This window comes from Pongo pygmaeus, chromosome 12, assembly GCF_028885625.2.
Source record: "Pongo pygmaeus isolate AG05252 chromosome 12, NHGRI_mPonPyg2-v2.0_pri, whole genome shotgun sequence".
NCBI lineage: Eukaryota > Metazoa > Chordata > Mammalia > Primates > Hominidae > Pongo > Pongo pygmaeus.
Window position 1 is genome coordinate 93,001,731 of NC_072385.2, and position 12,208 is coordinate 93,013,938.

The window sequence follows — 12,208 nt, forward strand, 5'->3', positions numbered from 1 at the left end:
TGGCTTCACTTTTTAATTTTTGTTACTTTCCTTTAACATCAAATACGCAGTGAATTTTTATTCATACCGTGAACAACATTACTTCCTAATGTGAGTAGAATATAACACAAAACACAAATAATCTGACCTTAATTCTCTTACTGGTTAGCCTCAAGGAATGTTATGGTAATGTATTGTGTTCTGTCTGTACAAATCAATGAATTCTGAAGAATAAAAACAGCAGATATTTGAAAACTATCTTTAACTGCATATTTTATGCTGATTTTAAGCAGCAGCATGCATCTCATATATGCATATGCTGATTCATTACATAATGGAAAGGATACTGTATTTGGAATCAAAATCCTGGGTGAGAATTTTTGCTTTACCACTAATAATAAAACCTAAGGGAGTGATTGAACCAATTCAGCCTGTATTTCCTATCTGTAAGTGGGAAAAATAATGCCTTCCCTACGTTACTTTCACAGTTGTTGGGTAGATGTAACTTAGGGAGATGGAAGAGCCCTAACTCTAAATCAGAATATCTAAGTTCCATTCCTGACTCTATCACTGATGCCCTTCATAACCTTAAATACAACACTTTTCTGATCTTTTAGTCATTTGGCTTACTTCTAAATGAAAGGCTAAGTCACATGTGTCTTATTGATATTAGTACTTTCTAGTTAATTTGATTCTAAAGTAATTTCAAACTTATAGAAATAATGTGAATAGCAAAAATAATTCTCATATACTTTATGCAGATTCACAATTTTTTAACATTTTGTCACAATCGTTTTATCATTCTTCCTTGCATATATATATACACACACATGTATATATGATTTACATAAAAATACATATTTGAGAACATTACATATATCATTTCCATTTATACTTCATTATATATTTCCTAAGGTATAAAACGTATACTAACTTCACTAAAATATTCAGGTTTTTAATATTTTAACTATAGCAACACATGTGAATTATACTGTGAAATCTAAAGCACTACTAAAATTATAAATTGTTTTTCTTAAGAAACTAGCCCAAAAATATTTTATAAAAGAGCTAGCTATTTTTCAAATAAAAGTTTGAACCTATATTTTTATAGATTTGGAAACATTGTACCTGGAATATACCTAGAAGAAAATGTAATGATTTCCAATTCTAATTTGTACAGGTAATAGAAATATATGTACAATTTCTGGCAATCTAAAAATAATTTATACTACTCATAGGGAAAATATTTCATGCATCACATCATTTGAGTCAGGTTTAATTAATCAAATATAATAGTACTTTAATCACATAGGTAGACTATTAAACAATGGTCAGTCCTGAGAATGCATTTGTTTTCTACTCTAAAGGTTTAATGGTTTATGCATAGTCACTTTAATACATCAAATGTGTAGAGTATATTTAATACAGCATTCTTTTCAATAGAATATTGTCAGTTGCAAAACATGTTTAAATCAGCTAATGGAGAGATTTGTGCATGCTACTCCTTCCCACACACCAGCCAGAAAACATGTAGCCATGTTTGAGATGATAGGAGAATGCTTATTTGAATTTAAATCATGTTTAAGGCAGAGCTACATTAAGCAATGGCTCCATAACTAATGAATTTCTCTGGAAAAATTGCTAAACGTTAGACCATCATACTCCAAGTTTTTTTAAAACATATCTAACAAATTCATTTGAAAGAAAACAATAACTGAATTAGCTCTTAGAACAGACCCACTCCAACAGAGAAAGAAAATACACCTACTACCTCTTCACTGCTTCCAGGATGCCAAATTTTGATGTCAACTATTGTTTTCTTTCTGTTACCATAGTGAATGATAGAATGGATTGCTAAAGTCCCTTGGAGAAAGGTTTCTTTCTTTTTAAAACAAACTTTTTTTGTTTTTTTTTTTTTCTGAAGAACAATGCTATGTGCACAATGTAGTACTTTGAAGTCTTTAGGATTTTGATCATTGTAATTTCCTGAAGCATACATACGAAGCTCTTTATCAAATACTTTTTCAAAGCTCTCTGGTAATTATATACTAGCTGATTTTATATTTTATTTAAAAATGCATTTCACAAGTTTTATTCCAAACTACACAACCATGTCAGTTTTTGTTCATCCCTCAAGCTCCATCCCAATGCCCCATCTTCCATGGAGTCACCTCTGTTTTGAAAAATAATGCTTGAACATTTCAGCAACCACAAAACTTTATCTGCACCTCTAATACAGCTCCAACTGCTTTCTATATGATGGTATGTTAATTTGTGTACAATCTTCATCTCTTCTTTCACAAAGGATTCTTGTCTTATTAATATTTGAATTATCCACAAGTTTTTAAAAAGTCAGAATTCATAAATACTAAATTAAAAGTAACCCCTCTGAAATTTCAAAATATAAAAATCTTTTCATACATTTTTAACTTATAAATATATCATATTTTCTTCCACATTTTTCTGTCTCCTAAACAAAATTGTACAAGTTTAAATAACATATTAAGACACTCTTTAATGAAGTTTAAATAACATATTAAGACACTCTTTAATACAACTTTCCATTTCTGAGATTTTCCCCATTACACTTTATGGTAAAATCATAAAGGATATACAAAATGGGAATTTAATGAATGAATATTATTTTCAATCTTCCCAACTCAGATACCAATATTTTTTATTAACAGTATATTAATACTTGCTATATCTCATTAAATTATACTTTTTATTTATGTAAACGGGGCCCAAAATAATTTACTTCTCAACTGCATAAATAAAGCAAAACTATTAGCATAAATAAAATAAAGCATGGTTTATCTGGCATTACAAATGACAATGACCTGTTGAGTGGTTTGATGTTGTGCCAAACTCTGGAGTCATGGAAATATTAAAGCTCATAGAAACAATGCAATCAGAGTTCTGAAAGACCTTACAGTTGGCTGGTGCTCAGATGTTTGATAAAATGCAGTAGAAACAGTACAAATTATTTATAAGCAAGAACACATTTATTGGAAACAAACGGTGTATTTTTTTTTTTTTTTTTTTTTTTTGAGACAGAGCCCTGCCCTGTCACCCAGGCTGGAGTGCTGTGGCGCGATCTTGGCTCACTGCAACCTCCACCTCCCAGGTTAAAGTGATTCTCCTGCCTCAGCTTCCCGAGTAGCTGGGGTTACAGGTGCCCGCCACCGCACCCAGCTAATTTTTGTATTTTTAGTAGAGGCAGGGTTTCTTTCTTTCTTTGTTTCTTTTTTTTGAGACAGAGTCTCGCTCTGTTGCCCAGGCTGGAGTGTAGTGGCGCGCAATCTCGGCTCACTGCAAGCTCGAGGCGGAATTTCACCATGTTGGCTAGGCTGGTCTTTAACTCTTGACCTCAGGTGATCCACCTGCCTCAGCCTCCCTAAGTGCTGGGATTACAGGTGTGAGCCACCGCGCCCGGTCTAAAGTGTTTTTTTTGTTTGTTTGTTTGTTTGTTTTTAAAGGGAGCCAGGTTTGTTTTCTGGAACGCATATTCTGTATGCCTTTTCTATATTCTTTAAAAATATTCTTTACCCGGGAATTTTCTAGTTCAGCCTGAGTTTCTCAAGAATTGGAGAACATTTTTGAGTTTATAATATTATCATTCCTGGTCAGAAAAAGATAAATATATTTACTGTAATAACAGTCAAGATAATATATAACAACTTTCCTATAAGGTTTTCCAAGTTCCTTAATATGACATTGCCTGAAAAAAGTATAATGCTAGCTAGGTGTGTGTTTTAACATTTAGAATGCTGTGCACTCCAAATAGATATTAGTCCACAGCAACTGCAGTGAAAATTGAATATGTTACCTTAATAGAAATTTGTCTCAAAGAAAAGCAAATCTTATGTCAATTTATTAAATACCTCAACAGACCATTGTTTGGTAAACAGAATTGTGTATAAATAATCATCCATCAAATAGGAAAGCATAGTGTTGACAGATAAAATGTACTTCATTTTAACCTGTCTGTAAGTTCTCCTTTCTTGAGAAATGAGAATTTCATTATAAGAATTATAAGAAAATACGGATTTCACTACCAGAATTTCACTATAAGGTTGAATGACGAGCAAGTATTAATTATGTGTGTGCGTGTATATGAGAGAAAGAGTGAAAGACTGAGAAATGAATGAAGAGTTAAGTGTCTTTTCTAATAAAACAGGAACATAAGCAATGTTAATATATTGGGCAATATGTGGGGCAGGAAGAGACAGAGAGTGGAAGACTGTCGTGATAGGGTACAATGACATTAGTGACACTATCAGCTGTTGTAAGCTTGAATACGGTTCTGATAATGGAGATGCAAATTGTGCCAGCCCAGAAAAAGGCCAAGATGGATATGTAACTTTTTACCAGCAAAGTGGAGAATTTGTCAGCTTCTGCACATCTGTGAAAAGATTTTCTGAGTCATCAACTATACTTTGTCATAAACTTGTGCATGTCAAGCAGAGAGATGAAAAGTTCAGGGGAGCTCTCATCTCTACCATGAAGTTTACCTCTTCCTTAATTTCACTGGCAAGCATTGTAACTCTAAAATCTTGTCCTTATAAATTATTTATAATTACATATGTATGTAATTTAGAAAAATCCGTAATGGCAGTTTAATGCCTCTGAATAGCTTACCAAATGCATAACTTCATTTTGTAGATATTCTTTCAGAATCTTTATGTAATAGAACTTTAATTTTTATTTTAAAACAAGCGTGTATTTATGGCCTAATGGAATTCCCTATTTTCTATATAATAAAGAAGATACTAACAGAGGTTTTGGTATTAGATAACATGTAGACAACATAACCTGAAAATGTTCATGGCAGAAACTTAGAGGAGCTCCAATAGTCTCCCTTCCTCCATAGAACTAGAACCCTAATTTTAGAATGCTGGCTGCTTAAATGCTGCAATTCTCAGGAAGCTTCCAGGAAGTGTAGCCATATACCTAACACCTGACATATAAAGCGAGAAGGAATAATATATGCAACTTTGAGGATGTATCTTTGAAAAGAAGGAAATGCCTTCTTTCTTCTCTACCTCCAATCTGCTCTGGAAAAATGAAAATGTTAACTTAAGTCCAATTTGAAAATTGTGTTACTGGTGGAGGGTCTTGACTGCAAATTGTCCAGGTTCTTGGCATTTTGAACAAAGAATTGGACAGAATGCACAGCAAAGCAATGAAAGAATGAAGCAATGAAAGCAAAGATTTATTGAAGATCAATGTGCATTCCATAGGGTGACAGCTAGCAGAGCAGCTGTTCAAGGACCCTGGTGACAGAATTTTCTAGGGTTTATATACCCTCAAGAGGTTTCCCATTGGTTCACTCTAGTGACCTGTGACTAGTCTGATTGGTTGAAGAGGAGGCCCACGACCAATCTGATTGGTTGCAGGAGGTGACCAATCAGAGGTACTTCCATTTTCCAACTGCCATGCAACAACTGCAACGCAGCAAAAGGAGGGGTTACAACTGCCAGCAGCAACTGCCATGCAGAAAAAGGAGGGGTTGAAAAGGGAGTAGCCTCTGATATCGAGTCAGGCAGAATCAGCCTTAGGTTCCCTGCCTCCAAACCCTAATCTCCTTGCCTCGCTTGAGACCATGGCATATAGTATAGACATTATATAGAAGAAAGCTGAAAAACAGCTTACATTCTAGATAGATATGTAAACCTAAGCTACCTTCATCAGGACCTAGCTTTTCTCTTACATGAGAAAGAAAGAAACTCTTGTGGTTTAGCAAATTTTATTTTTATTTACTCTTTTAATGCTTTACTTTTAAGTAACTGAAGATTCACACACACATGGGGAAGTTAGTATACAGAAATTCCATAAACTCTGCGGCCATTTTTCCTCAGTTCTGACACCTTGCATAACCATAGTATAAAATCACAGCGAGGAAACCGGAATTTTGAGTCTTTCTTACAAACTTATTTAATAAAATAGTATTTATTTAGAATGTGCAACTTTTGGATCTCTGTTTTAAACTTAAGGCAAATATATGTCCTAGCTGTTCCACTTTATGGTACAATTTAGTTAGAAATACTGGATTTAGTATTTTTAAGTCCTTTAAAAATTATGAATGCTCTCACAAAAAAGACTACCAGAGATTAAAAGCAAAGAGGAGACAAAAAAATTATAGCCACAACTAGGGTGCTTAGCTCTCAAACTGAAGCAAACTGGACAGATCTGGGGTGGAGGTGGAAAGGTTCCAGTCTTCTCATTGATGAAAGTGGGTGTTAGAGCAATGTGGGAGCTGAAGATGTAGCCTACGGCCCTCGAAAACTGGAGAGCAGCTCTACCAAAGTGAAAGAGTGGATTAAAACAAAATTAACTGATGCAGGATGGATGGCCAGGAAAGAAAAGAAATACTCCCAAGCAAATTCAAAATCAACTGCCCGGCCTACCCACAGTCTGGGATTCACATTTGTATTATTTGGATCCATCAGGGTGCCTTGGGCCATAAAAAATTAACATAAAAAGATTGGTCCAGGCTAGTGATACTCCTCAGGCCTCTGGAACAGTTACATATATGCTCTTTGAAAATGAACATATCTTCAAGTCAGGATCCACAATTCTCAAGGAAGGCCTCACAATCCAAGAGTACAAAGTGCCCACGAGCAAGAGTAGACAGAAACAAACAAACTAACAGAGCAAGATTACATTCTGTATTTAATTTCCAAGGGCCGCTGTAACAAATTACCATTAAAGTTGTGGTTTAAAACAACAGAAATTTATTCTCTTACAGCTCTGAAGACCAGAGTTTGAAGGTGTAGCCAGGACTGGGCTCCCTCCAGAGGCTCCATGGAGATTCTGTTCCTTGCGTTTTTCAGCTTTGAAAACTGTCAGTGCTCCTTGGCTTTTGGCTGCAACACTCCAATCTCTGCCGCCCTCATCTACTCCTCTTTTAGTATGTCTTTTGTAAAGACATTACTCATTGAGTTTAGGGCCTACCCAGATAATCTAGAATGATCCCTTCATCCCAAGATTTTTAATTTAATTACATCTGCACAGACCCTTTCTCCAATAAAATAATATTTGCAGGCTCTGGAGATTAGAATGCTGCATGCCAAAAAAGTTACATCCACATTGTAATCGCCACTCTCTAAAGAATTTCAGATAATAGAGCCAGAAAGGAGTCATTATATGTTTATTTAAAATAATTGCCTTCTTTATTAAAAGAGGCAAAATATCTAATTATCTAAAGATAAACTAAAATAAAATAAAAATAAAAAGAGGAAATAGAAAAATAAATGAAACCAGAAGAGGATATTTTCATAACGTGTTATATGACTAGTATCCAGTAGTATCCAGGATATTGCTCTTTTTTTTTTTTTTTTTTTTTTTTGAGAGGGTGAGAGGGAGTTTCACTCTTGTCACCCAGGCTGGAGTGCAATGGCATGATCTCGGCTCACTGTAACCTCCACCTCCCAGGTTCAAGCAATTCTCCTGCCTCAGCCTCCCGAGTAGCTGGGATTACAGGTGCCCGCCACCACAGCTGGCTAATTTTTATATTTTTAGTAGAGACGGGGTTTCACCATGTTGGCCAGGCTAGTCTCGAACTCCTGACCTCAGGTGATCCACGTGCCTCTGCCTCCCAAAGTGCTGGGATTACAGGCGTGAGCCACCACACCCGGTTTATCCAGGATATTTTTAAAGTTTTATAAATCAATAAGAAAAGAACAAACAATCCAATAGAAAAATGGGTGAAAGATGTAAACAGGCCCTTCATAAAACATGAGTCCTGAAAGGTCAATAAACAAAAAAATTTCAACCTCATTTGTAACTGTGGAGATGAAAATTAAAACCACTTGAGATAATACTTCATACCCATCAGACTGGCAAAAATGTAAAAGTCTGGTATGGGTTGAGCATCCCAAACCCAAAAATATGTAATCCAAAATGCTACAAAAATTTAAAACTTTCTGAGTGCTGACAACACTCAAAGGAAATGTTTATTAGAGCCAATCTCATCTGAGATTTGAAATTCTCAGATTTGGGATGCTCAACCAGTAAGTATAATGCAATATTCCAAAATCCAATAAAAATTGAAATTTGAAACACTTCTGGTCTCAAACAATAATATCAATATTGGCAATGATGTAGAACAACCAAAACTCTTACACAATGTCGGTGGGAATGTAAATCAAAACAATTCCTTTGGAAAACAATTTGGTATTATCATAAAGTTGAAGTTATACATAGTCTGCCAGCAATTTTATGCCCAACACACTCATTCACCAGGAAAAACTTGTGTACCATACTAGAACATTTGTAATGACATTGTTCATATTAGGAAAAAATCTGTAAACAACCCAAATGTATATCAATAATATATTATTCTAGCCATGCAGTAAAATACTGCATAGCAATGAAAAAAAAATGCTAGCCAGTTTTGCAAAAGCCCAGAACAGAACTTCAAAATATAAATAATGTAGGCATTACCATAAAATGAGTAAATAGTTGAATTTCACAGCAAATTAGAGCATTGCTAAGATTGTTAGTTATCTGAATTATATATATATATATATATATATGCAGAGATTGAAATGTTAAGAGATATAAAGGACTTAAATAAGTTTTATACATATATTTAATAGAAGTTTCAGAAAAAGATAAATGAGTTACTGACAGGTAACACATGCAAATATAAACTAAAAAATATAATTCAGTGTAAACTTTCAAGAATTATTGAAGTATATAAATCCTTACATTCAGGAACTATAATGAGTATTAAGTAGAATGAATAAATAGTAATCTACACTTAAGTAATATACAATGAAACTGCAGCACACCAAACACGAAAAGAAGATACTAAGTGCAACCAGAGACCAATTTTATCTATAAATGAAGAACAATAAGTTGAAAACAAACTTCTCAATAGAAATTACAAAAAGGAAAATCCAATAGAATAATTCTATACATGCTGAGGACTGACTTTTTGCAACATTTATTCTTAACCTCCTTCCTTCATTGGGACTCAAATTTTAAGGTATCTCAGAGTCTCTTGCAGAGTTACAGTTGTATTTTAGATTTCACCAGTTTAAATGGACACACAGCAGTCTTGTGTTTAGAATCTCATTCAATGAAGTAAAAGGTGTCAGAAAAAGAAGCACCCCTCTCCTTGTTCCAACAGCATAGCTTTAGTCAACAATTCCAGTGTCAGTTTCCTGATCCTTGCATGTAGCTAAGGTACCCTAGTCCTGGAAGCAAAAGTTGAGAAAGCAATCTCCTGCTTCCAGCAAAGCTAAAATTTGTCTTGATAGATAGTTCTGAAGTGCTATTCTAGGAATTGTTTTGAAGGCCCAGCCTGGAGCTTGCTCCTCTAGGATATCTAATACTTTTATAAATGCATATTTCCCTATGTCAAATATTCTTCTGCTTAAAGTTGCTGGGGGGTTTTGTTATCTGAAATCAAGTCTTTATTGATAAAGTACTTGGTACCACCAGTGATTGTAGGCAATGGGAAAGTGATTGGTTCTCTGATATGGTTGGTTTAAAAGCGAGAAATATCTTATTTTCCCCACTATATAATGGCAGATTAATAGTTAATGGTGTTCAGTGTTAAGAGCTTTACCAAAATTTTCATCTGTAAGTGTATAACTTTGGAAAATTAAATGGTGGCTTGAGAGACTATGAAACAAGCTTTTTCTAATAATACTGAATAACAAAGAATAAAGCAATAGAACCAGGGCTTTAAACTCTTGGCTTAAGACACAATCAGAAAATCGGGAAATGTCTATGATCCGTCTAAATTATTTTCTTGTATTAGCTGGAGGGCTATTATAGTCAAAGATCGGACAAAATCATACCTGTTGAGATGCTAAATTGCAAAACAGGTTATATCCACAGACTCACTACGTTGCTTATGTGAACGCTAATTATGAAAAAATGATATCCCCAAAGGCAGAATTTTTTATTCGAATAATTTTATAAGTGCAAGCATTCTAAATGCTCAAACCTCAGAAAGACTATTATAGCGATCTGCTTTATTGGAGAACTGAAATGACCTCACAGGTCAACTTGGAATAAAATACCAATTACCTTCTTGCTTTATTACTACTGTCTAGTTTTTTCCACAACCATATTTAGTAACAGATCCCAAGATGCCACAGAGGCCAGTTACAATGGCAAACCAAGGAAAAGAAGATTTCCGTGCCAAAATATCTACAAGGTGATTGAATTTTTGTTTAAATACTTTTTGTGCCTGCTCCCATGGAAAATTAGCACATCTGTACCCCCACTGATGTAAGGCTTGGCCATGTGGCTTGATTTGGCAAATGGAATGTGAACAGAATTGATGTTTGCAACTTCCAAGAAGAAGCTCAAGAGCCGGTGTGTGGTCTGCCACCATGTTTCTTTTTCTCTGCCACAAAACCAACAATTTCAGGAAAGGTCCTACTCCTTTAGCTGGGCCCTGGGATAAAGACAACATAGAGCAAAACAAACTGCAGCCATCTCAGAAATGAGACATACCATGGAAAAAAATATAAATATGTATATATGTATGTGTATGTATATACATATCAAACATATATATTTTATAGCCACAGAATAATTTAGCTTAAGTTTAAGCTAATTAAAATATATATTTATATCAGCAAAACTTGATCACAGGAAGAATATGATTTTAAATCAGGTTTCATTAATTGATATAGTTAATCTTATCAGAAATTCTGACTCCATCTCCTAACTCAAACGTATGGGAGTCTACCTAATTATTTATCCACTGAAGTCATTGGTGATTTATGCTGAATAAGGTTACGGTAGAAATTCCATCATATATATATATATATATATATGTCTTTAAATATATATATAAAGTCTTTATATATGTATATAAAGACTCAGAGACATATGGATATTAAAGCAGATTTTTCTTGTACCATCTGCTAGCCCAGTTCATAACCACGACTCAAAAGGTGACCTAGAAGACCTCTTTTCGGAAGACAGCACAAGCATCTTTGAAAAAAAAAATTGTGGTGACTGCAGATGAAAGTGAGAAATGCTGTAACTGAAATAACTTGTCTTATTTCGTTATGGATGCCGATATCTGAGGATGGCAGGATCCTTGTAGCTATAGTTAACTTCCAGAGGAAGCATAGGCATGATTACAGTATTAGGTAACACAGCTGGAGTAGAAGTTGAATAATTTGACCCACTGAGATCTTTGATAGTGGCTCACTACTTATGGAATTCTTAAACTAAAATCAATAGGAAGGTTATTAACCTACCTCACCTGTTTAACAAGCACATCTTGATGAACAGAGAACTACCTTGATTCACCATGATATTTATTAATAGGATGACCATATTGTTTATTATCCAAATTAAAATATATTTGAAATTGATAGCTGGAATACCAGGCATGAAACAGAACAAGCATTTTAATTCTATGATCCTGTGAAATGTCTAGACAAGATTACAGGCACTCTACAGTCTTATATGGCTATAACTCTATAGTCTTATATGGTTATATCAAAAGTCAGTTGGGTATTGATGTTTATTGTCCTTTTTTGTCCATAAAATAGATTTTGGTCAAATTTTATAGTTAACCCTGCATAATAGAACACAGTAATTTAAAACATTAACCAAAAATAGAAAACACTATATCTCCATTTAAAATGTTTCTGGATGTAAAAAACAACTAAATTTAGGGTTGAAAACACCTAAAATACTGAACCATTTTTAATTGCAAAGGTCACACTGGTTATTTATTCACTTATATTTGAAAATCTTAATTCACAAAGGAAGATAACATAAATGAGTTCCAAAATTATCTCAGGAGGCATCATAATATGTGTAATAATATCCTACAATAAAATTGTTTTTTAATGATTTACATTTTAAAAACTAAATATGTTCTCCTTACAGGAAAGGAGTCAAATAGAATAGCTGATGTATTATTCCTGAAATATGAAGAATTAGATCTTAAACCTTAAGAATTCTATACATCTGTGTGTTACTGAACACAAACTCAGAAGTACAAACTTTTGAAGTTCTACTTTTGAATGTTCTACTGTGTCCTTCAAATGTATATACAGCTATTTCAGAGAGATGTTGGGGATGAATTACCAAAAAATAAAGAGTGAATTACAAGCAGTCCCCTGGAGTCCCCCTTGTTTTGCTCTTCTTTTCTTTTGATCTCCAATAACCATTTCTTAGGGAAAATAAGCTTGCTCCCAATGAGCTTTTCTAAGTCTTTTGAACACTTTATTTTATAACT

At 34.1% G+C, this 12,208-nt stretch overlaps 1 long non-coding RNA gene across 2 annotated transcripts in view; it reads right to left on the reverse strand.

Moving 5' to 3' along the window:
• LOC129030638 (uncharacterized) overlaps positions 1 to 5,257 on the reverse strand; it is a 20,170-nt gene extending 14,913 nt beyond the window's left edge. The window contains exon 1 of one of the 2 annotated variants that reach the window (XR_008500717.1): positions 4,621 to 5,257. This is a non-coding gene — a long non-coding RNA (uncharacterized LOC129030638). The remainder of the gene's footprint in view (positions 1 to 4,620) is intronic. The other variant, XR_008500718.1, reaches the window with a different exon arrangement.
• Positions 5,258 to 12,208: the final 6,951 nt, after the last annotated feature.